The following is a 27,560-nucleotide window of genomic DNA, read 5'->3' as shown; positions in this document are numbered from 1 at the left end:
TACAGTTGCAACATCGAGAGCATCCTGACCGGTTGCATCACTGCCTGGTATGGCAATTGCTCGGCCTCTGACCGCAAGGCACTTCAGAGGCTAGTGCGTACGGCCCAGTACATCACTGGGGCAAAGCTGCCTGCCATCCAGGACCTCTACACCAGGCGGTGTCAGAGGAAGGCCCTAAAAATTGTCAAAGACCCCAGCAACCCCAGTCATAGACTGTTCTCTCAACTACCGCATGGCAAGCGGTACCGGAGTGCCAAGTCTAGGACAAAAAGGCTTCTCAACAGTTTTTACCCACAAGCAGTAAGACACCTGAACAGGTAACCAAATGGTTACTCGGACTATTTGCATTGTGTGCCCCCCCAACCCCTCTTTTATGCTGCTGCTACTCTCTGTTTATCATATATGCATAGTCACTTTAACTATACATTCAGGTACATACTACCTCAATTGTCCCGACCAACCAGTGCTCCCGCACATTGGCTAACCGGGCTATCTGCATTGTGTCCTACCACACGCCAACCCCTCTTTTTACACTAGTGCTACTCTCTGTTCATCACATATGTATAGTCATTTTAACCATACCTACATGTACATACTACCTCAATAAGCCTGACTAACCGTTGTCTGTATATAGCCTTGCTACTGTTATTTTCAAATGTCTTTTTACTGTTGTTTTATTTCTTTACTTACCTACACACACACGCACACACACACATACCTTTTTTTCGCCCTTATTTTGGGCGCTGTCTCGCTATAACGTAAGCTGTATGTCGTACTAAAGTTATTTAAAAAAATCTAACACAGCGGTTGCATTAAGAACTAGTGTATCTTTCATTTGCTGTACAACATGTATTTTTTTGTAAAGTTTATGATGAGTTATTTGATTAGATTAGGTGACTGTCAGAAATATATCCGGATAATTTTGTGCAGTTTGGCTACGTATTCACATTGTAAAACCACGATTTGTACCGCTAAATATGCACATTTTCGAACAAAACATATATGTATTGTGTAACATGATGTTATAGGACTGTCATCTGATGAAGTTTGTCAAGGTTAGTGAATAATTTTATATCTTTTGCTGTTTTTTTGCGATCGCTACCTTTGCGGTGAATGAATGCGGTTGTGTGGTTGGCTATTGTGGTAAGCTAATATAATGCTATATTGTGTTTTCGCTGTAAAACACTTAAAAAATCTGAAATATTGGCTGGATTCACAAGATGTTTGTCTTTCATTTGCTGTACACCATGTATTTTTCATAAATGTTTTATGATGAGTATTTAGGTATTTCAGGTTGCTCTCTGTAATTATTCCGGCTGCTTTGGTGATATTTTTTATGGTAGCTGCAATGTAAAACTATGATTTATACCTCAAATATGCACATTTTCGAACAAAATATAGATTTATTGTATAACATGTTATAAGACTGTCATCTGATGAAGTTGTTTCTTGGTTAGTGACTAATTATATCTCTATTTGGTCGGTTTTGTGATAGCTACCTATGCGGTAATTTTTTTTTGAAAATATGCGGTTGAGTCTTTTGCTATTGTGGTTAGCTAATAGAAATACATATTGTGTTTTCGCTGTAAAACATTTTAAAAATCGGAAATGATGGCTGGATTCACAAGATGTGTATCTTTCATTTGGTGTCTTGGACTTGTGATTTCATGATATTTATATGCTAGTATTTACTTGTGGCGCTATGCTAGTCAGCTTTTTTACTAATGAGGATGCTCCCGGAAGTTAACACTTTTTTGGTTACTACATGATTCCATATGTGTTATTTAATAGTTTTTATGACTTCACTATTATTATACAATGTAGAAAAAAGCTTAAATAAATAAAAAACCTTGAATGAGTAGGGGTGTCCAAACTTTTGACTGGTACTGTATGTATTTATGTTAAAAAATATTGGACCAGATTGGAAATAAGTCCCCAACTTTATTGTGCAATCCCAGTCACTTTAAAAAAAAAATTGTGTATATATATTTTTTTTTATAAAAAATTTAATAAATCAATCAATCCAATTAATCAATCAATCCAATTGATGAATGGAAAAACACATCTGTTACAAAACCCCAAAACGTTTAATGACATTCTGAGGCTGTCAAGCCTACAAGGTAGAAAGGGATGTATTTTCTGTTTTCGAGATTTAAAATTATCAATTTATTGTTGATTAGAGAAGGTTGTTTAGATAATATTGAAGTGCTGATGTCGGTATGCTTTGTTTGCTGGTTGTGTGGTTCATTGGCACAGAAACCTGTCGGTGTAAAATTTGTTGCGTGTAGTTTATATAATTATGGCATCAAAATGTTGAAAATCTGATTTCCCCCGAGCAGATCATTGTCTGCAGCCAGCTCTGATTGTAGAGTATTAAAACACGCAGGGAGAGTGAGTTCATCTGTGGTGGTTGGCGAACCCTCAACCTTCTGGCCCGTTGCCCTGCAGAGCATTGACTGTGCCATAAAAGCATGCTGAATTGGCAAAGTAGATATCCACATTTATAAACACAGGGTCGCTACAGTTATTGTTATTTGCAGTCGTAAACATTATTTTGAGTTAATTCTATGAGGGGGGAGGGTGTTCAATTTATTTTACTGGAGAATTAAATACCAGGTTAGGATAATTAGGTTAAACTGTATCCCATCTAGACATGACCCTGAAACAATGGCAATAATAATACACAGTTTGCTTTGCAGTTCATTTCAGTATGATAATTTTCACATGTACATTTACATTTTGGTCATTTAGCAGACACTCTTACAGTCAGTGCATTAAACTAAAGGTAGATGAACAACAAATAGTCATAGCAAGTAAAATGGTTTCTGTAACAGTTACTGAGAATATTGTTGCTGTTCAGGTCGGCTAATTGCAAATGTATTTATGTATACAAAATATATGCATTTTAATTAAATACATTTCAAAATACAAGTATGCCTTAGTTTAATTTGATACATTGAGCTTTTTGGTATTTTATAATTGTGTTTTGTAATTTTTGCCCATCCCTCAATAAAACCCATTTTGTCATTTTGTTCCAAGTTTACTTTCTATTCTGGAATTATCTATGCACATGTATTCAATTGAGTTCAAGCAACTAAAACAATTCCATGTATATTAAAACATTCAATTTCTTTGATACAATGATATTTTTTTTTACAGAAGACCTTCACATTTAGTAACCACAATATCATTACCAAGCAATGACTACCTTAACATGCAAATTGTGTACAAATGTAGGTTTGAATGACAAATACAATAGACCAGATTAACTGGAATGACATTCACTCTCACGGGTGGGCAAAAATAAAAACCTGAAATCCACACCCTCAATATCTCTTCATGCACATGAGGTGTTGAAAGCAATTTGGAAGCTTTTATTCAATTAATTAAACAAATCACATTGATCTGACAAATGCATTATTTGATTTCAGACAAATTCATAGAATAGGTTGATGAACCAAAACGTAATTTTCGATCATTCCAATCAGTAAAAGCACTTCAGATGAACAACAGTGCCATCCCACTTTTTACAGTGTAGGGAAAAGGGTGCCATTTGTGACGCACTCCCAGTGACTTTCCTCGACCATTCTGACTAAAACTCTCCGCCGGCTAACGCCTCCTGACTTTGAGCATCCGTTCCACCTTTCTCTCGCTCAGTGAAGCATGTGCCAAGAGGATTAAAGATGGCGTCCTCTAGGGCGGCTACATGCCATCTGGACAGTAGTTGATCCGGGAGGGAGGGGTGATGGAGGGGAATAGTAATGAAAGCATCTCAACTGAGTGACTAATTAATGTTTGGTCTGTGCTGTTTATCATTTTTGGGTGGTAGTGTTGTCAATCTGGAATATTATTTATCTCAAAAAGAGGACGTTGAGTGCCTGTAATTTTTACACATTCTACAAACAACAGTATTGCAAGGTGTAGTGGAACATTGCATTTATGACAGATTTTTGTTTCGTTTTTTTTGGCACACAAATCATCTCAATTACTTCCCTAGTGACGTTTCAATTGTTCTACTCTACTGTGGGTGTTTTAGTACTTTAACTCTAAGGCACTGAGACAGTGTTTTTGCCAATAGAAAACATTATCAAGTCCACCATATAACACCATTTTTTTTCATGTCTTTCAACTTACTCTTGAAAGTTGTAATAGCAGAATGCACAAGGGAAAAACAATTGGTAGTAAAAATCTTAAATTGAAAGCTGGACTAAATTCCTGCCGCACCCCTCAGTTTGGGAACCACTGATGCAGGGGATGCAACGGTTGTTGAAGTTAGCCTCACAATTTTAACTGCCTTGATGACCTTGTCGTTGTTGTTGTTTTCCCCCTTGTATTATTGAGCTTGCTATTTTTTGGGTGCCATGCACCTTTTTGGTAATACACTCTGCTTTTAGTATTTTCACGTTAAAATGTGCTATTTCATTTTATTCCTTACTCTGTATGTTTCCTTGGGTATCTTGAAAGGCGCAAATAAAATGCATTATTGTTATCATTGCAGTATTACAATCTCCAAATTAAACTTATTGTCTTGAGTAAAAAACTGCTCATCCTCAAGACAATCCTACTGTGATGTGGATTAGACATGCTAAATGCTAATGCCTCAGTAACCTTTCCCCAGGACTGATGTGTGTCATCTCCGTTTTTCTCATCACATTAAGATCTCATTTGAAAGGTTAAATCTCATGTTTCCTCTTCAATTTCCCAGAGGTGAAGGGGAGACCATGTCTGATTTTACCCATCATGGCCAAGTGAAGTGGAGGAGTCCTCGTCTACATCCCAAATGGCATCCTATTCCCTATATACTGCACTACTTTTAACCAGGACCCATAGGGCTCTGGTCAAAAGTTGTGTACTGTTTAGGGAATAGGGTGCCATGTGGGATGCACTCGATGAGTCCACCTCCTCCAAGTGGAGGAAACCAGCAATGCATTTAATCATGCAAGACATGGAAATATGAGAATGTAGGTCACATGTTAACGACAACTGACAGACTTCAGAGGGACCAGGAAGTTTGTTTCGATGTTTTTTTACAGTCTTTGCTTTACTGCACGATATAGTAAAGATAAAGGGCTTGTTGTATTGTTTGTGTTCTGTGTGACGGGTTATGAGGGCGTATTAGTGGACGCCTGCTGATGTACCTGACTCTAATACGAGTGGTAAACCAACCCCCTCCCCTTTCGCTATCTCTGTCTCTCCCTCTCTCCCCTCACCACACTACTACAGTACTCCCCCATTTCCCTGGAATCATCTGTGAACACATTAGCTTGGACGAGATGCCATCCCCAAGTGGCACTACTGTCTTTCTGATTAGAATATCCCCCCAGTGACCACAGCGTACATTACTGGCTCTCTCACTGTAGGAGGGAGGGCTCTCCAGCTCCCTATAATCTGCTTGATGAAGATCCCAGTGCCCCAGGGACCTGATAGGGGGCTGCCTCACACCAATCACGGCTGCCCCAGCTCCCAGCGTACACGCAAGCCCTTCGCCACTGAGCCAGTCAGCGAGCTAGTCAGTGCTTACAAACCCTCTCTCATTCGGTCGCTCTCTTCCACTCGCTCTCTCACACATTCATACAAGCTTGCTTGCTCTCTCTCTCTCTCTTCTCCTCTCTCGCTCTCTCTCACTCGTCATTGTAAACCCACAGGGAGACTCATTGTGGCTCCTGCATTCCCTCTCTCTCACCCTATTGTTTTATACTTCTAGTGGCACACGCTCCGGCATCAGCTCTGGCGTGGGCACTAGGCTATGCACAGAGAAGGATAATGAAAGAAACACACCAACGAGAGAGGTAGGGGTAAATGTGAAAAGAGATAATTAAAGAGCGGAGGAAAAAAGGAGAAGAGAGGAGAAGCTTGTATTGTATTCTTCACGGGGAAAAGAACCTTGGATTAAGCTGACTTTGAAACTGTTTGCTATAATTGTGATCATTCAAGGTAAGTGTGCTGTTTAATTATATCTTATGTGGGCTGTGTTTCATTGTTGTTTTTTTGAAGGTAGGCTATGCTGATAATGAATATATTTCTCCTCCAAGTCAATAATGAACTAACTGAGTTACAGTGCCAGCAACTCATGGACATTTCTGTCACTGCAGCTGCTCCAAATGGCTTTCAAAGCCTCCTTGATGTCAATGCTTTTTTCATTATATATATTTTGACTTGTCAATAAAGTCTCTTTCATTACCCCCCGGCACATTAGTAAGTTGTTAGACGTTATCCACACCACATGTGATGAGGAATTGCATACAGAGGGAACAGAACCAGCGGGTGTCCTTGAAACAGTTCTTGGAGAAAGACTTTGAGAGAGACAGGAGGTTTGTGTTCTGAGTACAGTCAGTCCTACTGAAGAATGTCTCCCATGCATGACTGTATTGTCTTTGTGGTCTTTAGGTCAAAGCGAGCCTATCCATTTGTTCATAGATGACACAGTAGGTGTCAGTGAATGCAGATTGGCACATGCGTCAAAGCATCTCTCACTTGGACTGTGTCATGACCCTGTTTATAAGTCCTAGTGAGTAATTTTTGTTCATTTGCATTTAAAAGGCAATATTGATGTTCAACTTGGCATTGGAAAGTGTTCAAACATTGGATATCAAACCATAGCCTGTCAAGTAGTTTGGGAAACATCAAGGAGCTGATTTCAACACTGCCTTGAGGGAAACCAAAAGTCAACATTTTTTGATTGCACGTGGTTCAGCTTCACAACAATGTTTAACACTCTTGTAATCTGATGAAAAGAAAACATTTTATCATTGGATTTGCTAAAATAGTTTTAGTAAGAGATTCCATTTAAGTAACCATGTTTTTGGAACACTTCACGTGATGATATTTCATATGAAGTTTTACATGTGGATGTTCATGTGATCACATAACCTTTCACGTGTGGATTCAGATTTTCACATGTGAATATTTTTCACATGATAATTAACAGGTGATGCCCTGCCAACAAAATTGCGTCCTTGGGATAGAGACACAACGACACTATTTACATAGTGTTTTCAAATTATATATTTGACACACATGATTACAATGTGTATGTGTATTGAGATAGCAATTATTCTTCTACATGTCCTCACCTGGGATTGGAACTCACAGCCTCTTGGTTTACGGCACACCAATCTTCCCGCTACGCCACCATGTCTGTCTCAGTAACTGATTTCACCTGTATTCCTACACTTTGGACTTAAAGTAAATATCAGATTTGTTAAAAATACTCAATAAAAAATATTATATTTATAATAGTGATTGAGGCGTCGCATTAAAACGGAATAATATGGCCTGCCAATATTAGACAACTATACAGAAAACCCCTCAAATTGCTGAAATAAATAAATAAAATCAATGAGGAGAGAATAGTCATATTTAACCGATAACTAAAATACCAGTACAGATGGTATTCGTTTGTGCAGAGATGTATTATAGGTAATGAATGTGTAGCAAAAATGCTACAGAATTTGCAGCGCAGAAGAATTGTGGATTCAAATCTCAGGTGGAGTCATATTGAAAAGTCAGAACTACGTGATCATGTCAAATGTAATCATATTGTCATTGATTAAATATTTGCACACTATTTTAGCTGAACAACATACCACTTACTTTAAAAGGAAAAGAGACACATGAGGCCAGTTAACACATTTTAACACCTCCATTTCACATGTGAGTCTAACGGGGTGAGTGACTGGTTACCGGGAAGTCAGGCGTAGGAGAGAAGAGATGGGTGATAACAGGAGTACTTTAATATACACCCTGGCACAGACGAGGCAGCACAAAGCACAACCACAGTAACATGAACCGGATAAACAAAACAAACGAACCTTGGTTTGAAACAAACCTAGCGCAAGCCAGCCTGTAGCGTAACACCCTACACAAAGAACATTTCCACACACAGACATGGGGGAAACAGAGGGTAATATACATTTAGTCTGATGAGGGAATGTGTACTAGGTGTGTGGGAAAACAAGACAAAACAAATGGAAAATGAAAGGTGGAGCAGCGATGGCGAGAAGACCGGTGACGTCGACCACCGTACGCCACCCGAACAAGGAGAGGGACCAACTTCGGTGGAAGTCGTGACAGTACCCCCCCTTGATGCGCGGCTCCAGCAGCGCGACGACACGGGCCTCGGGGACGACCCGGAGGGCGAGGTGCAGGGCGATCCGGACAAAGACGGTGGAACTCCCGCAGCATAGAAGGGTCCAAAACGTCCTCCACCGGGACCCAGCATCTCTCCTCCGGACCGTACCACTCCCAGTCCACGAGGTGCTGAAGGCCTCTCGCCCGATGCCTCGAATCCAGTATGGAGCGAACGGAGTACGCCCTGACCCCCTCGATGTCCATAGGAGGCGAAGGAACTTGCCGCACCTCAGACTCCTGGAGCGGTCCAGCCACCACCGGCCTGAGGAGAGACACATGGAACGAGGGGTTAACACGGTAATCGGGGGAAGGCTGTAACCGGTAACTAACCTCGTTCAGTCTCCTCAGGACTTTAAATGGCCCCACAAACCGCGGACCCAGCTTCCGGCAGGGCAGACGGAGGGGCAGGTTTCGGGTCGAGATCCAGACCCGGTCCCCCTGTGCGAACACGGGGGCCCTCACAGCGGTGACGGTCTGCGCTGGCCTTCTGGCGCAGCACGGCACACTGGAGGTGAACATGGGCGGCGTCCCAGGTCTCCTCCGCGCGCCTGAACCAGTCGTCCACCGCAGGAGCCTCGGTCTGACTCTGATGCAAAGGCGCCAGAACCGGCTTGTACCCCAGTACGCACTGGAAAGGTGAGAGGTTAGTGGAGACGTGGCGGAGCGAGTTCTGAGCCATCTCGGCCCAGGGCACGAATGCTGCCCACTCCCCCGGCAGGTCCTGACAATAGGACCGCAGAAACCTACCCACATCCTGGTTCACTCTCTCCCCCTGCCCATTACTCTCAGGGTGAAAACTCGAGGTAAGGCTGATCGAGACCCCCAGACGTTCCATGAACGCCCTCCAGACCCTCGAAGTGAACTGGGGACCCCGATCAGACACTATATCCTCAAGCACTCCGTAGTGCCGGAAGACTTGTGTAAACAAGGCCTCCGCAGTCTGTAGGGCCGTAGGGAGACCGGGCAGAGGGAGGAGACGGCAGGACTTGGAAAAACAGTCCACAACGACCAGGATCGTGGTGTTACCCTGTGATGGAGGAAGATCGGTGAGGAAATCAACCGACAGATGCGACCAAGGCCGTTGTGGAACGGGTAAGGGGTGTAGCTTACCTCTGGGCAGGTGCCTAGGAGACTTACAATGGGCGCACACCGAGCAGGAGGAAACATAAACCCTCACGTCCTTTGCCAAGGTGGGCCACCAGTACTTCCCACTCAGACAGCGCACCGTCCGACTGATGCCTGGATGACCAGAAGTGGGTGATGTGTGGGCCCAATAGATCAACCGGTCACGGAGAGCAGACGGAACGTACAGACGCCCAGTGGGACACTTGAGGGGAGTGGGCTCTGCACATAATGCCCGCTCAATGTCCGCGTCCAGCTCCCATACTACCGGCGCCACCAGGCAGTAGGCCGGGAGTATGGGGCGGCAGGGTAGCCTAGTGGTTAGAGCGTTGGACTAGTAACCGAAAGGTTGCAAGTTCAAATCCCCGAGCTGACAAGGTACAAATCTGTCATTCTGCCCCTGAACAGGCAGTTAAACCCACTGTTCCTAGGCCGTCATTGAAAATAAGAATTTGTTCCTAATAACTGACTTGCCTAGCTAAATAAAGGTAAAAAAATAAATAAAATGTGGGTAGGATCCATGGGCCGCTCCTCTGTGTCATACAGCCGGGACAGTGCGTCTGCCTTAACATTCTGGGAACCTGGTCTGAAAGAAAGGGTGAAAACAAAACAGGTAAAAAACATGGCCCACCTTGCCTGACGAGGATTCAGTCTCCTCGCTGCCTGGATGTACTCCAGGTTGAGGTGGTCAGTCCAGATGAGAAAAGGGTGTTTGAGCCCCCTCAAGCCAATGTCTCCACGCCTTCAACGCTTTGACCACACCCAACAGCTCCCGGTCCTCCACATCATAGTTTCGCTCTGCCGAGCTGAGCTTCTTTGAGAAGAAGGCACAGGGGCGGAGCTTCAGTGGCATACGAGAGCACGGTTCCTATCCCAGCCTCGGATGCGTCCACCTCCACCGTGAACGCCAAAGAGGGATCCGGATGCGCCAGCACGGGAGCTGAGGTAAACAGAGCCCTTAGGTGAACAAAAGCCCTGTCCGCCTCAGCCGACCACTGCAAACGCACCGGGCTCCCCTTCAGCAGTGGGGTAATGGGAGCTGCTACCTGACCAAAACCTCCGGTAGTAATTGGCAAACCCTAATAAATGCTGCACCTCCTTTACCGTGGTGGGAGTCGGCCAATTACGCACGGCTGCAATGCGGTCACTCTCCATCTCCACCCCTGAGGTGGAAATGTGGTATCCTAGGAAGGAGACAGACTGCTGGAAGAACAGGCATTTCTCAGCCTTGACATACAGGTCATGCTCCAACAGTCGACCAAGCACCTTGCGCACCAAGGACACATATCAGAATGTCAGAATGTCATTGGTATACACCACTACACCCTGCCCATGCAGGTCCCTGATCTCGTCCTCAAAGGCTTGGAGGCTTGGAAGACTGACAGAGCATTCATCAACATTCATCAACCATGAGCATTCATCAACCATAACCCATGAAACAGTGGGGTCATGACAGGCTAACAAGGGAAGGCCTAGCACCACGGGAAACGCAGGAGAGTCAAAGAGGAAGAGACGGATTCTCTCCCTGTGACCCCCCTGCATCACCATGATCAAAGGAGTGGTGGCCTCCCTGATAAAGCCGGACCCTAATGGTCGACTGTCCAACGCGTGAACTGGAAAGGGCATAACCACTGGAACAATGGGGATCCCTAAACTTTGGGCGAATGCTCTGTCAATAAAATTCCCAGCCGCGCCTGAAACGACGAGCGCCTTATGCTGGGAATGCGGGGAAAATTCGGGAAAGTTGGCTTGCAAAAACAGGTGGGCAACAGATGGCTCTGGGTGAGAATGGTGCAAGCTCACCTGGGATGACGCCAAAGCGCTCTGCCTGCTGCCTCGACCCCCAGAGGAACCAACCCGACACGACCGGCAGTGTGACCTCTGCGGCCACAGATGGTGCACGTGAAGGGCCCCCCTCCGGCCTCCGTGAGCGCAGCAACCCCCAGCTCCATAGGCACCGGAGCGGTGATGCTGGGAGATGGGACCGACAGAGCCGCGTCTGACGTCCGCGGGTGACCAGCAGGTTATCCAGCCGGATGGACAGGTTCACCAGCTGGTCAAAGTTGAGGGTGGTGTCCCTGCAGGCCAACTCCCGACGGACATCCTGGCGCAAGCTGCAGCGATAGTGGTCGATCAGGGGCCCTGTCGTTCCATCCCGCTCCGGCGGCCAGGGTCCGGAAGGGTCCGGAAGTCCAGGGCGAACTCCTGGGCGCTCCTCGTCCCCAGCCTCAGGTGGAAGAGACGTTCACCCGCTGCTCTACCCTAGTGCGGGCGGTCGAAGACTGCCCGGAAGCGGCGGGTGAACTCCTCGAAGTGGTCCAGCGCCGCATCTCCTTCTACCCACACGGCGTTAGCCCACTCCAGGGCTATCCCCGAGAGGCACGAGACAAGGGCGGACACCATCTCAGGTCCCGAAGGAGCCGGGTGGACAGTCCCCAGATACAGGTCCAGCTGCAACAGGAACCCCTTGCAGCGTGCTGCCGTCCCATCAAACTCGCAGCACAAAGCACTACCACGGTAACATGAACCGGATTAAACAAAACAAACAAACCTAGGTTTGAAACAAACCTAGTGCAAGCCAGCCTGTAGCGTAACACCATACACAAAGAACATTTCCACACACAGACATGGGGGAAACAGAGGGTAATATACATTTAGTCTGATGAGGTGTGCCGGAAAACAAGACAAAACAAATGGAAAATGAAAGGTGGAGCGGCGATGGCTAGAAGACCGGTGACGTCGACCGCCGAACGCCGCCCGAACAAGGAGAGGGACCAACTTCGGTGGAAGTCATGACAGTGAGGAGAATCACATTTGTTCAACTCACATGTTAATTGCAGATTCAGATGTGGAATTTTCTCTTCCACATTTGAAATTCAAACTCTCACATGTGGAGTAGCATTTTCACATGTGAAAAACTTTGTTGACATGTTGCATCCCCATGCTATCATGTTTTCACATGTGGAGCTTCATGTTATCACTTGATGCTTTTACATGTTGTCACATCTTATCATTTTAACTTCACATAAGATCACTTGTTAAACACGTTATTACATGTGAAATGAATGTGTTTTTTCTGTAAGGGATCAGATACTTAAATATTTAAATATTTAAATATTAACTGCAAAAGTGACAGTAAAAATTTGGGTGTGAGTGCTTTTCATTGGCACTTAAAAAAAAATCTAAACACAACACAGCCTGCTTTGGAATGCTCACATTGCAGGTATGACTTTATATACTGCATATTATATGTTACATGATAACGTACATTTCTGAATTACCTTAGTGGATTAGAAGACTTCTGGTAGCATCCAAGGGGATTAGTACCAACAACATGAGAGAATATGAAAAGGCAACACACACTATATGATATGCTACATGTGGAATATGGGATCATAGATGCACCATGTTATTCAGATGAGCTGTAAAAGAAGATATGAGTACAGCATAGTAAATATCTACACTGCTACACCGCACATACCTGTAGGGTTTACATGTGGGGAGACAAATTGAATGCACATGTAGAGAGTTATGCATCTCAGTGATCCATTGCTGTGGAGTATTTGTTTGTCAAAAATCCAATGCATTCATAATGCATTGCATACTGGATATGACAGGATATAGATTTTAGGGAGAATTGAAAGCGGTGAGCAAGCATTTTATTCAGTGGCTGTTATAGTATATCTACTCTGCTGAAAGTATTTATTTTTTAAGAAATGATTTGGTAACATAATGGTAACATTTTAACTAAACCCAACAGGTATGCTGATATATGTATATAGGTAAATATTGCCAATTGGAATGCTGTACTGAAAATAATGCAAATGCTGTGTGCATTCTCAGTCCTTTCATCCCCATCTTCTGTGATGGAATTCCAAAGGAGAATAGAATGTATATATGACATTGATGACATGTGACACTTCATGAGTTTCCTGCATCTCGTCTGACATCATATGTATGCACAGGCATACTCCCCAACCTATATCTTCAGATTGCATGCAAAACCCACACTTACCTACACTGCTCTGCACCACTTTCTCAGAGCAGATCTAATGTCGCACTCTTCAGAGGCATATACATAACTGTATTTGGGTGTGTTGCAAATGGCACCCTATTTCATACATATTACAGTACTTTTGACAAGTGCTCATAGGATAAGATCTTTGGGCCCTGGTCACAACAAGTGCAATATATAGGTAATATGCTGCCACTTGGGACACAACCCTTGTCTTATCACCATTCAGCTGGAAACACTTGCTTAGAATAATCAAATCATTCTCCAAGGAGTCCACTATTACATAGAACAGGAGATGGCCCTCTTGAGCAGTATCTATGGAGGGTATACAGGAGAGAGATTAGCATTCAAAACCTGCACCCACACTGGGATATCGTAACTACATGAATTATGTGATAAACGAGGGAGATGCATTAAATGTACACTGGCGATGGTGATGCTACCTGACTACAGCACATGTCCTGTCTTTTACATTGCTTAGCACTTCTGGAACTGACTTCTGTCAATTGCATTTAGATAGCCTTGATGGGCCGGATGGAGTGCCCTACTAATTGTGTTAATTTATTGACAATCCCATTTTGTACATGTCTGGTTAGATGAACAAAAGTAGAGTCAGGTGACATAATCTATTAGATTTGTTAATTGTAAAACTTTACAGTAAACTCAACTGTAACTGTTCTGTAAACCTCATAGCTATCCAAGTATCTTTGGGTAATCCACTACACTTACTGTTGCATGACAGGCATGCATCTCCCACAACAAGACAGCAGCAAATACACTCAGCCCGAGTTGTGACATCCCCTACGAACCCGCTAATGGAGTTCCTGAGTCCCAAACGGCACCATATTTCCTACCTAGTATAATAGTTTTTAACTAGAACCCTATGGGGCCTGGTTTAAGGTAGTGCACTCAAAAAGGGAACAGGGTGCCATTTGGCATGCATACTGTGTGAACCGCTTCTCATGGTTCTACCCACTTTTACTGCGCTCCATGTAATTTTAATGGCAATACTGAGTGGCTCCACAAAAAGACCAAGTCCGTCCGCAAATCCCTCACTGTCACTATATGAAATAATCTGCAGCACTGTTTGACCAGGGGAAAGAGAAAGGCCTGCATCACAAATGGCACCCTGTTCCATTTATAGTGCATTATTTTAGGGCTCTGGTTAAATTTAGTGCACTATAAAGGGAATAGGGTGCTATTTGGGACGCGACCAGAAAAAGGAGGGTGTTTATGGATGTGTGTTCGGTATTTATTATCATAAGAAGAGCAGAAATGATCAGTCATTCGGATATGCCACCTATCACCCCCTTCTGCCGAATGTGTCGGTCAAGAGCCTTCTGCTTAAATGGGATCAATACTTGAGATTGTTTGGAGTCTCTAGATCAGACCTCTCCAACCCTGTTCCTGGAGCGCTACCCTCCTGTAGGTTTTCACTCCAACCCCAGTTGTAGCTCCCCTGATTCAGCTTATCAACAAGCTAATTATTAGAATCAAGAGAAAACAAATGGGACGGTAGCTCTCCAAGAACAGGGCTGAAGAGTCTTGCTCTAGACCAGGGTTTCCCAAACTCGGTTCTGGGGCAACCCCTGGGTGAACGTTATTGTTTTTGCTCTAGCACTAAACAGCTAATTATTTGAGTCAGCTGTGCAGTACTAGGGCAAAAACCAAAACGTGCTCCCAGACAGGACCGAGTTTGGGAAATCCTTTTTTAGACAGTGACCACTGTGTTCTCCTTTAAACTTTAAATACTCTGTAGTTCTTCTTTGAGGGGGAGGACCTTTCAGTAGCCATAATGTACATAACCTCAGAGTGCTGTGGTTTGGTTTGTATAAACCATCAGGATGGAAATCAACAGAACCAGTTGATTCTGTCACAGCAGGTCTGACTGCCTGTGTAGCTTCATGGCCACCCTCAGATTAGGTATGGATTGTGCCTGTTTGTTTTCTATATATTGTGTACGATGTTCTACTTTTACAATGTCAAGCATAGAAGAAACACAGGTCATGTCTTGGCACGACTGTACTGGTGTCTTGGCTTGGCCGAGACCCTGGCTCCTGTGTCCCAAATGGCACTCTATTCCCTACATAGTCCACTTGCCTTTTGACCAGACCCTGCAGACCTTTAAGACAAGGCTCAGACAATCAACAGCAGGATTCCTAAAGATCTCAAATTAAGGTCCTGCCGTGATGGATGAGCCTCTGTCTACAGGAGGTATTGCTCCTCGTTTCCTCCTGACTGATGGGCACTCCAACTCTGCTGCAATTATTTAAATAGATTTGTCTCCATTACTTTGTCAAGTTTCTGGAGGTGGTATCTTCTGCTGTGTATTGGAACACCTCTTTAGAGAGGAGAAAAGGAAACCTCCCCTAATGTTTTCCAAATCATTTTGGGAACCACTCATCATTTCAATCAGATGACATTGGGTTAGTTTAGAAATCGACTGTAACGTTACAGATTTGTGATCCCCTGGGAGTGTAGTTAAATAATATGACAGAATAACAGACATCATGTTGCATGGGTGTCTGTATGTTTACCCTAGTGAACTGTAAGCTCTAAGAGTGTGGTGCAGTGTGTTAGCTAGCTGGATGGCGAGCTAGCGGGCCCAGCAGAAACGGCCAAACCTAGTCCTCTGAGGACCCGGCTGGCCAGGAGATGTGCCGACTCTGCAGGACAGAGATTATTGTGTGGCCATATCAGAGTACAGCCACCACAGACTCCTCCCTCCAGCACTGCCACCGCTTGGTCCTGGCACAGGGGACAGAGTCAAAGCGAGAGAGAAAGGCATGGTTTTCCCTTTCACACAAATTGTTATTGACATTGTACCCCTGTTCAACCTGATCTTTTATATTCTGTCCTATGGGATTTTTTATTCCATTCCATTCTATTCTGTTCATTCTGTTCCAAATAATACTGTTTCTGGGTGAAAGCTTGGAAGCAGTTTAGAAGTATCAGCTCCTTGAATGTGTACAGTGAAATAGAGGCAGAAACCGACCCCTTGTCATTCAGTCAAGTTCTTATTTGTCTTTTTCTTACACTTTGACTGGTGAATCATTTTTGACTGGTAAATAATTATATTAAAGCATTAGCTACTTGCCATCCATTTCGGTTTTTGAATAGCACAGCATTATGACTTAAAAATAGCAGTCACAGCAGTGAAAAGCCTGAGGCTTTTGTGCCTTTGAATACATTTTGTTCCATGCCTGTGAAACATTCACCACAGAATCCTTGTAAACGGTCGACAGGAGTGGTAGCCATGAATTCACTGGAGGCCATCCATAAGCAAAGCCATGATGGAGAGTGTTGCATTACAACAATGTGTTGTAGTTTTATGGTATGTCTCTGTGTCTGTGGTGTATTTGATAGTCAAACTGCACAGGTAAATGGTTTGGCTGGCAGGCAGGCAGGCAGGAAGGAAGGTGGGCAGGAGGGAGGGAGGACGGACTGTTGGAGGAAAAATCCACTGTGTGATGATGTGTGGGTCTGGTAGGAGTCCATAACCTTAAACATAACCTCCTTAGCTCCCATTGGCAACACTGCAAAGATTTCCTGTCACACAGGTGAATGACTATTAGTTTACTGACCCTAGAGGTAGAGGGAGATTGTAATGATTTCCAGAGAAGAAAGGTAGCTACTGTAGCTTGGGGCCCTTTCAGGTTACTAGTGGCATACCTTGCCTCTGCTGGAGGATAGAGCTGGATATGTGAGGAACAAATATATATGGGGCAGTAGGAATACCCCATTCCTGGTGAATTCACAAAATCTCAGATGGTACTCAAGGGCATTAGCATACCATTTTAAAGACGATGTCTTTGAGTGTGAGATCAGTATCATTCAAAACATATATTAATTATTTTCTGGTGTTTGGATGTAACTGTACACTTCAAACGGTATTGAAACACTTTGTGGAATTCATGATTTATTCCAAGAGGGAATAATACATGGGTGTTTGTAATTACTAAACTGGATAATGTTTCACTAGGCATGACTGTGAATTTAGCCCATGTGTTACCATGAAGCTCAAGAGAGAATGATCAAAACCTTTGAATACTCTCTGCAACAAAAACACAATTTGAAAAATGTATGTGCATTTATCATGGTTCTGCTGAGATTTTCAGCAGAGTATATGCAGCAAATATGTAAAGGTATACACTATTACTTTGATCAGAGAAATATGAATTAATCTTTGACCGTTTATGGGGGGGAAAAGCCTCTTAGCCAAGAAGATAGGCGGCTATCTAATGGATAAAACATTTGTGCTTCAGCACAATTTTGTGTCAGCCATATGTGAGAACTCACAATATTTATCTCAGTCTGTCTGTTTTTATCCAATCCTTGCTTTTGTTATCCCGTACCGGATGTCACATAGAATTTGGAGCTCCATCCATGCAAAAACTAATCTTCGCTTCATTACAGAGAAACCTGTTCCTTTAAATGCTCCCAGTAAGGCAATGGACACCATATCCCTGTGAAACGCCTCATGAAAGAAAATCGACATCCGACCTTTGAAATTTCACAGTGGAACTTTTCTGTAATCATATTGTAGTAGATTTTGCATAAATATGTTTGTATAAATACAAAATCACATAAAGGAATTTGAGGAATGCTTTTTGTTTGTTTATTCCTCAAATATCCATATAGCACTGATATATCTATTCACAACAACTAACACCCTTAAAATAGTGGAGCATGGACTTGGATATAAATACTTTGTATTTTGATTGTATCAGCATCGAGCTGTGTATTGGACTGTGGATTCTTTCTGGTTTGGCTAGCGTGCGACTCAGCATTTCTGAGTTTTGACATTGGATTCAGAGCATCTCTTCTTCCTGATTACCCTACTCCATTTCCACCCCCACCCCCCTGTAATGCTTATCTTGACACGGCGGAAATTACATCATAATTTTAAAGTGGAGGTTAGAAGAAGAAGCAGCTCTCCTTAGCCAGCAAAACCACTAACATGATAATAGTACAATCATTTGGTGAGTGCATATATTTGCCCTATTTAACACATGTACAAGTGTGTATTAACCCTTTACACTCGTGGGAATTGGCTTTTATGGATAGGGCTAAATTGAAATGTTTCTTACAGAAGAAATATGAAAATCATATGCATAAGTGTCACACTGTATAATGATAGGAGACAAAGACGATCGTGACATACGTATTCCTGTGCCTATGTGGAAGAGAGGACCAAGGCGCAGCGTGATACGAATACATCTTCCTTTTTATTGACGAAGATGAACACGAAACAAAACACTTTTACAAACTAACAAAAAACGACCGTGAAGCTACAAAACGAAAGTGCAGACACAAGCTACTAACGTTTAGACATAGACAATTACCCACAACCTGTCTAATGCCTATGGCTGCCTTAAATATGGCTCCCAATCAGAGACAATGAAAGACAGCTGTCTCTGATTGAGAACCACTCAGGCAACCATAGACATACCTAGACACCTACACTGAACACAACCCCATAAACTCTACCAAAACCCCCTAGACACTACAAACACCCTCGACTAGACAAAAACACACAAACATCCCCCATGTCACACCCTGACCTAACTAAAATAATAAAGAAAACAAAGATAACTAAGGCCAGGGCGTGACAACGTAATAGGGGGGTTTATTTCTCCACTCAAAATAAAGTAAGTCATGAAAACAACGGGGACAAAGCCCAAGACAAATACGTGTATATATATATATATAACACAGGGATGTAACCCAAACAAAAGAGCGAGGTGCAAACCTCTAAAAACACACGGGACGAGACCCGTAATAACAAGCGCACAATAGCGCGTAGCACGAAAGCCAAAACAGAGCACAGGTGCTCACAAGACCAACGGACATGGGACAATAATCAACAAGGACAATGGGGAACAGAGGGCACATATATACACATACTAATCAGGGGGAGTGGGAACCAGGTGTGCTTAATGAGACAAGACAGTCCGGGGTTGGTGGTAATGAATCCAATTTAGTGATGTCTAGAAGGCCGGTGATGTAGACCTCCTGGAGCTGGTGAACGGATTGAGCAGTAGTACCGGGGAATCCATAACAATAAGCATGATAGCAATTGAAAGGGAATAGTTTGGAGATTATGGTGGAAATTATTTTTGACCAAAGTGGAGGACACAACAGTTCACCTGACACAAGACTGAATCCAAACATTACACTGTTGATTTTATGTCCATTTTACATTTACTGTACTTTTCGGCACATTTGTTGATAAAGAAATCTAAAAAATACTCTGGATACATTCAGTAGGATAATACGAATATTCCTGGAACATGTGGGGTAGGTACAACATAAGACAAAAAAATGCAACGTTTTTGAGTGAGAGGACCAACTGTTGTCTCCAAGTGGCCACACACCCCTCCAAAGTATACAAAGTTCCTAAGTAATGTCAATGTGCTTGTATGACTCAAAGAAGAGTTTTCAACTATAAGGTGCTTTTTCGAGCTCTCCTAGCTGTGCCGTTGAGGAACTAGAGCGAGCACACTTGTAGTAGTTTTGTTTGAAACACAACCCTGCATCCCCACCATCAAACAATGACTGTTGTTGTTTACGTAATCCAAAAATCACCCGTTATAAATCGCAATCTAGGTCAGGTGGACATCATTTGAAAGCTTGTTCTATTGCCAACATGACTGGATAATATGTAAAATACAATCTAACAGGGTGTCACGAACGTCGTCAGGGAAATGACCGGACCAAGGTGCAGCGTGGTCAGCGTACATTTTTCTTTATTAAGAATGTCGCCAAACAAAACAAGAAACAACAAAAATGAACGGGACGCTTAATAGGGCTATACAGGCCACTAACAAAGACAACTACCCACAACTAAGGTGGCAAAACAGGCTGCCTAAGTATGATTCCCAATCAGAGACAACGATAGACAGCTGCCTCTGATTGGGAACCACACTCTGCCAAAAACAAAGAAATATAGAACATAGAATTTCCCACCCGAGTCACACCCTGACCAACCAAACATAGAGAATAAAACGATCTCTATGGTCAGGGCGTGACACAGGGTTAGGCTTTCACAAGGCAATTCAGAGAAACAGATCATAATTCTGGTGCAGATTGACATGTCATGAGTGCATTCAGGTTCGTGTTCTGCAGCAAATTTTCTTCACAATATAGAACAGAACAATCCAGGGTATGACACCATGTCATCTCGCAAGTGTACATCAAACATATTGATCAACAAAATGTAGACTTTATGTGACATGAGTTTTATGATATAGAAATCTGAAGTTGCCCAACTAGCAGGAAGGATGGGGGCCACTTCTTGTTGTGTGCAGTGCTCAAGTTCAGAATTAATTTAAGTTCAAACCCATACAGCACTGTGAAGCGGAGAGCCCTGACGTCATTTATAGCATCTTATCGTACATCCACTGTGTTCCAATTTAGGCACTTATCAGTGCCCAAATCTGCCATTTTCAACGCGTAAACGGTACGAGTGTAAATTAATTTTTTGCATATCCCCTCTACCTGAAACATCCTCAGAGAATGTGGTCACAGCCAAGGTCTGCCATGATGAACAGCAACCCTGGAGAAGTTAGGGTAAAGTGCCTTGCTCAAGGGCACATCAACATATTTTTCAACCTACCAACTTGAGGATTCAAACTAGCAACCTTTCAGTTACTGGTGAAGGCTCTAACTGCTAGGCTATCTAACTGCACCCAAAGCCATACCATACTCTGCTGTAGTTCCAGACTGTGCATCAGTTTCCCAAACCAGAAAAATCCCAAAGCAAACATGTAGTATTTATTCTTAAATCACTCTCTTCTTCTTAGAATGTAAGATAAGCACCTCATTTTTGCCTGCTGAAATATGGCCTTATCAACGTCCCACAAATCTGATTCTATTATACTGTTTACCGACAGTTTATAACAATTCAACTATATTATTGATGTTCATCCATCCTCTTACAGAGATATATTTACAAATACAAACATGAATTGATGTTCCACATCTCAGACTCGCGATGCATGTTGCAAGGACTACAAGCTATCATTGACTAGAAAGGCATATCCAGATGTGTGGAACCCAATGAAGCAACTCTTTCAGACGCGCTTAACATAGTCTGTGCTCACTTCGAGGCAGACAATGCCGAGCCATCCAGGAAGGCACTCGTTGTTTCGGACGACCAGGTGATTTCGCTCTCCGAGGCTGACGTGAGGAAAACTCTCAAAAGAGTGAATACTCACAAATCTGCCGTCCCAGATGGCATCCTTGGTCGCGTCATCAGAGTGTGGCGGTCATCTTCTCTGACAGCTTCAACCTGTCCCTGTCCCAGGCTGTAGTCCCCACTTGCTTAAAGGAGACTACCATCGTCCCAGTGCCCAAGAAAACAAAGGTGACATGCCCAAATGACTATCGCCCCGTCGCACTCACCCCTGTCATCATGAAGTGCTTCGAAAGGCTGGTCATGGCCCACATCAAGGCCTACTCCAATTAGCCTACCGCTCCAACAGATCCACAGAAGATGCCATTTCCATCGCTATTCACACGGCCCTAAAACATCTGGAATAGGGTTGAATGGCGGGAACCCGGTTAATGAGATTTACCAAGATTTACAGCCCCAAAACCACTCCCTTTTCCCGGGATGAATAACTGTGAGAAACCATTAATTATAATACCTTATTTACATGAAGAGTATAACATGAAACGGAACTGTTAAATGATATGCAATGTCTAAATCTGGAATCTCTATGGCCTTCTCTCAGGTCACTGCATGATGAATCATCAACGCTCAGGGTGGGGACCGACAGCTCATATCAGTATGTCGATCTATCATCTCATCATGGTAACTTTTTTAAATAGCAGCTGCAGAGTTTTAAAACACTCCTATATTATTTATTTAAATCAGTGCACGAGCGAGCACTCTCTCACAGTCTTTCTCTCTCTCCATCAATTACATTCAAATTGCATCCAAAATAGATAGTCCTGTTCAAGATTGATATATAGGCCTATATACAGAAGTCCTAGCCTACCTCTTTCAGGTAATAAATGCAATGCAGTATTAGCCTTATATTTAGCTAATGAATGAGGTGTTATGCGTAATAAGCTTCTAACTTATAGCCTTTGTCTCCTGCACAATACGCAGGCACATGTGCTCAACTGGCCTCTCACTGTAAAAAAGGCTCCTTAGCCCATGCAGAAAAAAGTAGACTAGAATAGCTTGCTGGACATTATTTTGGAGCATTTCTTATACCAATAGACTATTCGAAGAGACACGCAAGCTCTTGTTTGCTGAATGTTAAATACAGCAGCCAATAGAACTCACAGGTAATTTGGAAGAAGATGGCGGTAGGCTATAGCAGTTATGTATTCAGACCCACAGCCATTCAATCCTTGTGAAGAGAAGTGAAAGCCTTCTGTATGTCATTCTAGCCCTATATTATTCAAGAATGTCATTAGAATGACGAAGATAAAGAAAACAAAACTTATTTCATTTAACTGTTGAAAGTGAGGAAGGAATGAAGAAACACTAGAGAGAGAAAGAGGAGGTAAGCTAAAAACAGAGGAAATATTATGACTAATGTAAATAAAATTTTCTAGCCTATAAGCCTATTTGTAACTTTATACGCTGGATTTGCTGCACCAGAATCACATGTTCTCTCCTGATTTATCATGGTTTGAACGAGGTGCATAATTCCAGTCCATATAATATAGTATAATACAGTACAGTATACAGTTCAGCAATACATATTTGCCTACTGGAGCTTGTTTAATTTATTTACCCAAGAGAGCATAGCTACATTTATGAACTTCTATGTTTTTATTTTGTGCATAATGTGCAGTATCCTGTATATCATATAGCCTATGCATTGGATAATGGCACAGTCATTTGGGATTTTTTGGGCTTGCGCTCAATAAATGTCTTTAATGTAGGGCTCATAAAATGCATTTAATCAGGCTCAGGTAGCATCGGGCTTGACTTTTTGATCAAAGCATCAGGGTTGAATCTTCAATCAAAGTTCTAATCAAATCCAGACATATTTATATGCTTTATAATGCTTTTGAAGGACACTTCCAGTTTTGGCGGGAAATACAAGGTTACCTGGAGAAAAGTGATTTCTTTCCCCCGGGATGAAACGTTTGTAAAATGAACATCTAGAGGAAGACCTTTGTGAGAATGCTGTTCATTGATTACAGTTCAGCATTCAACATTATTGATCCCTCCAAGCTTGTCACCAAGCTTAGAGCCCTGGGTCTGGACAATACCCTCTGCAACTGGCCACAGGCTGTGAGGATTGGCAACGACACCCCCTCCACACTGACTGTTAACACAGGAGCCCCCAAGGGGTGTGTCCTCATCCCTCTGCTGAAAGTACTCTGTTCACCCACGACTGGCATTGTGGTGCCAGGAAAACAACCTCTCCCGCAACATCAGAAAAACAAAGAAGTTGTTTGACTTCAGGTAGCAGGGACGGGAACATGCCCTGATCAACATCAATGGGTCTGCAGTAAATCAAATCAAAGTGTATTTGGCATATGCTTCATTAACAACAGGTGCAGACTAACAGTGAAATGCTTACGTACAGGCCTTCCCAAAAAATGCAGAGAGAAAAATAGAAAAATTATAGAAAAAATAATAACAGGGGAAATAATTACACAATGAGTAATGAAAACTTGGCTATGTACACGGGGTACCAGTACCAAGTTGATGTGCAGGGGTACAAGGTAACTGAGGTAGATATGCACATATAGGTATGGGGTAAAGTGACAAGGCAACAGGATAGATAATAAACAGTAGCAGCAGCGTATATGATGATTCAAAAGACTCATTAGTGCAAAACGGTCAATGCGGTGTAGCTATTTGGTTAAATATTTAGCAATCTTATGGCTTGGTGGTAGAAGTTGTTCAGGGTCCTGTTGGTTCCAGACGTGGTGCATTGGTACTGCTTGCCAAGCAGAGAGAACAGTCTATGACTTGGGTGGCTGGAGTCTTTGACTATTTCCAGGGCCTTCCTGTGACACAGCCTGGTATAGAGGTCCTGGATGGATGGTCCTGGATGGCCCCGCCTTAAGTGTCAGCCTGGCAGATGGGTTTTTGCCTACCCTCACCACCTGGGGGGCAGCCTGTCAGGAAGTCTAGGATCAAGTTGCAGAGGGAGGTGTACAGTCCGAGTGTCCTGACCTTAGGGATTCGTTTAGAGAGCACTACGGTGTTGAACGCTGAGCTGTAATCGATGAACAGCATTCTCACGTAACTGTTCTTCTTGTCCAGGTGGGAGAGGGCAGTGTGGAGTGCAATAGAGATTGGGTCATCTTTTGGGGCGGTATGCAAATTAAGGTGGGTACAGGGTGTCTGGGATGATAGTGTTGATGTGAGCCATGACCAGCCTTTCAAAGCATTTCATGGCTATAGTGCTGCGGGGCGATAATAATTTAGACAGGTTACCTTAGTTTTTGTGGTCACAGGAACTATGGCGGTCTGATTGAAGCCAGTAGAGAGAGATAGCAGTTTTATTTTCCTCTGTGTCCATATCACGAGGACTTGACATGGACCAACAACACCACAACTCTTGTCAAGATGTCGCTACAGTGCTTCTACTGCCTAAGGCAGCTGAAGAAATGTTGCATGTCACCCGGGGTCCTCTCCAAATACTACCGCTGCACCATCGAGAGCATCCTGACCCGGTTGCATCATGGCCTGGTACAGGAATTGCTCTTTCCACGACTGCAAGGCCCTCCAGCGGGTGGTGAAGATGGCCCAGTACATCACTGGGCTGTGTTCCCACCCATCCAGGACATCTACTTGAAACGGTCCCTGAGGAAGTCCCGCAGCATCATCAAGGACCCCACACACCCCATCTACGAGCTGTTCAGTCCCAACTGCTGCTAATAGACTCTTATTTAATATTGCTAATACTGCACAATTTAAACACATAGCCCCTAATCCCCATAAGGATTTTTACGAATTATCTTTGAAGTACAGGGTCCTGGAAAAGGGACGTTTCTTTTTTTGTTGAGTTCATGCGTTGTGTTGGAGATAGAGCAAAGAATCCTGGTGTCCTGTGGAGGAAATTGCGGTCATGTAGAAGAGGGCAATGTTTCAGCAATATCCCTTAACCCTTATCTCTTGCAAATGACACATAAAACATGTCATTGAGGAGATAGGGGAGAATTGTCATCTGTTTCTTATTTTACTATTCAGGAGACCGCTGATTTAACATAAAATTACCCACCATCCACCTCTTCTGCCCCTAAATCATTGTGACTGGGAAGGACACATTTTTGTGTACAGGGCTTTGACTAAACAGCTTACCATTTCAAGTAGGGTTGGCCCTTCTGCTTTATATAAACCATGACCCCTTTATATAAACCATTGCACTTCTTCTATTAAATGGAATAAGAAATCATCTTGACAGACCCTGAGTCCTGGCCTGGGTGAGTTGTCTTGCGAGAAAGACTTCCTCAAGGTCGGCTTGGTCATACTTTCCTCAGTCAGCACAGACTGGCCTTTCCATGATGAATTGGGATTGAGGGTGGGGGGCAAGTGAGTGTGTGTGTGTTTGTCCGTGCGAGCGTGTGTGTGTGCATGTGTAGAAGTGGGAAAGCATCATGGGGGTGAAGCGTCAGAAGGGCAGATTCACGGGGGCTATGCATGCTTTAAATGGAGGCAGCGGAGAGTTGTGCATCTCAGCTGTGAGAGAGATTAAAGAAGCAGCGAGAGCAGAATACCTCTTAATTAATCCCCCATGAATCTGCCCCGCTGATGCTTCACCCCCATGATGCTTCCCCCCTTTTACACAGACATGCGTACACACACGCACGCACTTGACTCCCCCTAACCCAATTGGCTGAGATGATGGAAGGGTTGAGCGTGCCGACGGTTTGCCATGTGTTTCCATGTGAATTCTTAAAGAGATGTGTGGGTCTATAGAGCGTGTGAATGACCCTGAATGGGCATAAACAAAGAAGATCCCTCTAGCACTAAACAAAATCTTTCAAGGGCGTTTCTCTCCTAATTGAGAACACGTTTATCAACGTTTAAAGCAGCATAACTTTACCATGTTTCCTCCAATCACGGTGTATGATATATCATTTTGTAGTTCTGAATCTGTAACCTTTCTGGTTTAACATACAGTTATGAGTGACAGGTAGCCTATCATTTAAGAGCGTTGGACCAGTAACCAAAAGGTTGCTTGTTTGAATCCCTTAGCTGACTAGGTGAAAAATCTGTCAATGTGCCCTTGAGAAAGCCACATAACCCTAACTGTTCCTATAAATCGCTCTGGATGAGAGCGTCTGCTCACGTGTAAAAGTTACTTCCTGGAAGACTATACCCAAAGAAAACATTTCTTAATAGATTGACTGTATTGTTGCTACATATAAGGTCGTGTGTATTTTGTCAACGTGTGTGTGTAGTAGGGTTGAAGGTCTCCCTTCAATCAAGTCAGTCATGTAGGCTACTCACATTAGTCTCCCTGGTTGTTTATATGGGCCTCGCTGCATTGATGTATTATTCAGTGGTCAGGATGGAGGCAGAAGTTGACATTGTGACTAGACCAGTCACACATATTAATGTCGTCTCTTCTCTCTCTTTATCAGACCAGACCTTGAGGGTGGAGGCGTCATAATTGTAGACTAAAATAAAAAGGACCAGAAGGTTTCTTTCTGACAATTACTGTTCTGGTAAGGAAAATGTACTTGACAAGCACGTTCCACTGACATCATAGTGGACAATACACAAACCCTATATTCACCCCGCCAGTCGTAACTGCCCACACAGAGTCAGTAACCGGGGGCTCACAAATCTCTCATCTTTTTCATAGGGTACAATACATCATTTTGGAAAGACAGTATGAATTTGAAATGATGGAAATCGGGACAATTAGTAGTGTGAGATGCAAAGAAAGTAGAAGATATGCTACAGCACAATACTGAATGGCTCAATTATGTCTGTGCATGAAATAGGAAGTGTTTAGCTACTCAAATGTTTTTAAATCTTTGTTTTGACAGCAAAATTTACAGCAAATTCAAAGAACATGTTAAATCAAGGAAAGTTGGTCTTAAGAAGGTTAATCTTGCCTTGGAGAACAAAACAGCATCTTGGGAGGATTTGCATTTTGGCAATAGATGTTGCCTCCATGATATATTCTGTATCCATGAGGATCACCAGATAGGGGAAGAAAGCTTGTTCTACTTTGCAGAAGAAACCACAATTGAAATTTAAATAATGCACTTTTTCAATTGGGCCCATACAATGTCTGATGTACTGTACAGTATTTCTCAGTTGCTGTGTTACAGATTGACAGCAAAACTTGAACAA

The 27,560-nt window shown here is 43.2% G+C and overlaps 1 protein-coding gene across 1 annotated transcript in view; it reads left to right on the top strand.

Annotated features, from left to right (window-relative positions):
* The first annotated feature begins 5,509 nt into the window (after positions 1–5,509).
* LOC139583761 (cadherin-12-like) overlaps positions 5,510–27,560 on the top strand; it is a 214,830-nt gene continuing 192,779 nt past the window's right edge. Inside the window, exon 1 of the mRNA XM_071415201.1 lies at positions 5,510–5,934. The gene's annotated coding sequence lies outside the window, so the exon portion shown is untranslated. The remainder of the gene's footprint in view (positions 5,935–27,560) is intronic.

Source organism: Salvelinus alpinus, chromosome 8 (genome assembly GCF_045679555.1).
Source record: "Salvelinus alpinus chromosome 8, SLU_Salpinus.1, whole genome shotgun sequence".
Taxonomy (NCBI): Eukaryota; Metazoa; Chordata; class Actinopteri; order Salmoniformes; family Salmonidae; genus Salvelinus; species Salvelinus alpinus.
Note: the sequence above shows the minus strand (reverse complement) of the source record. Positions and strands in the feature narration are given on the sequence as shown.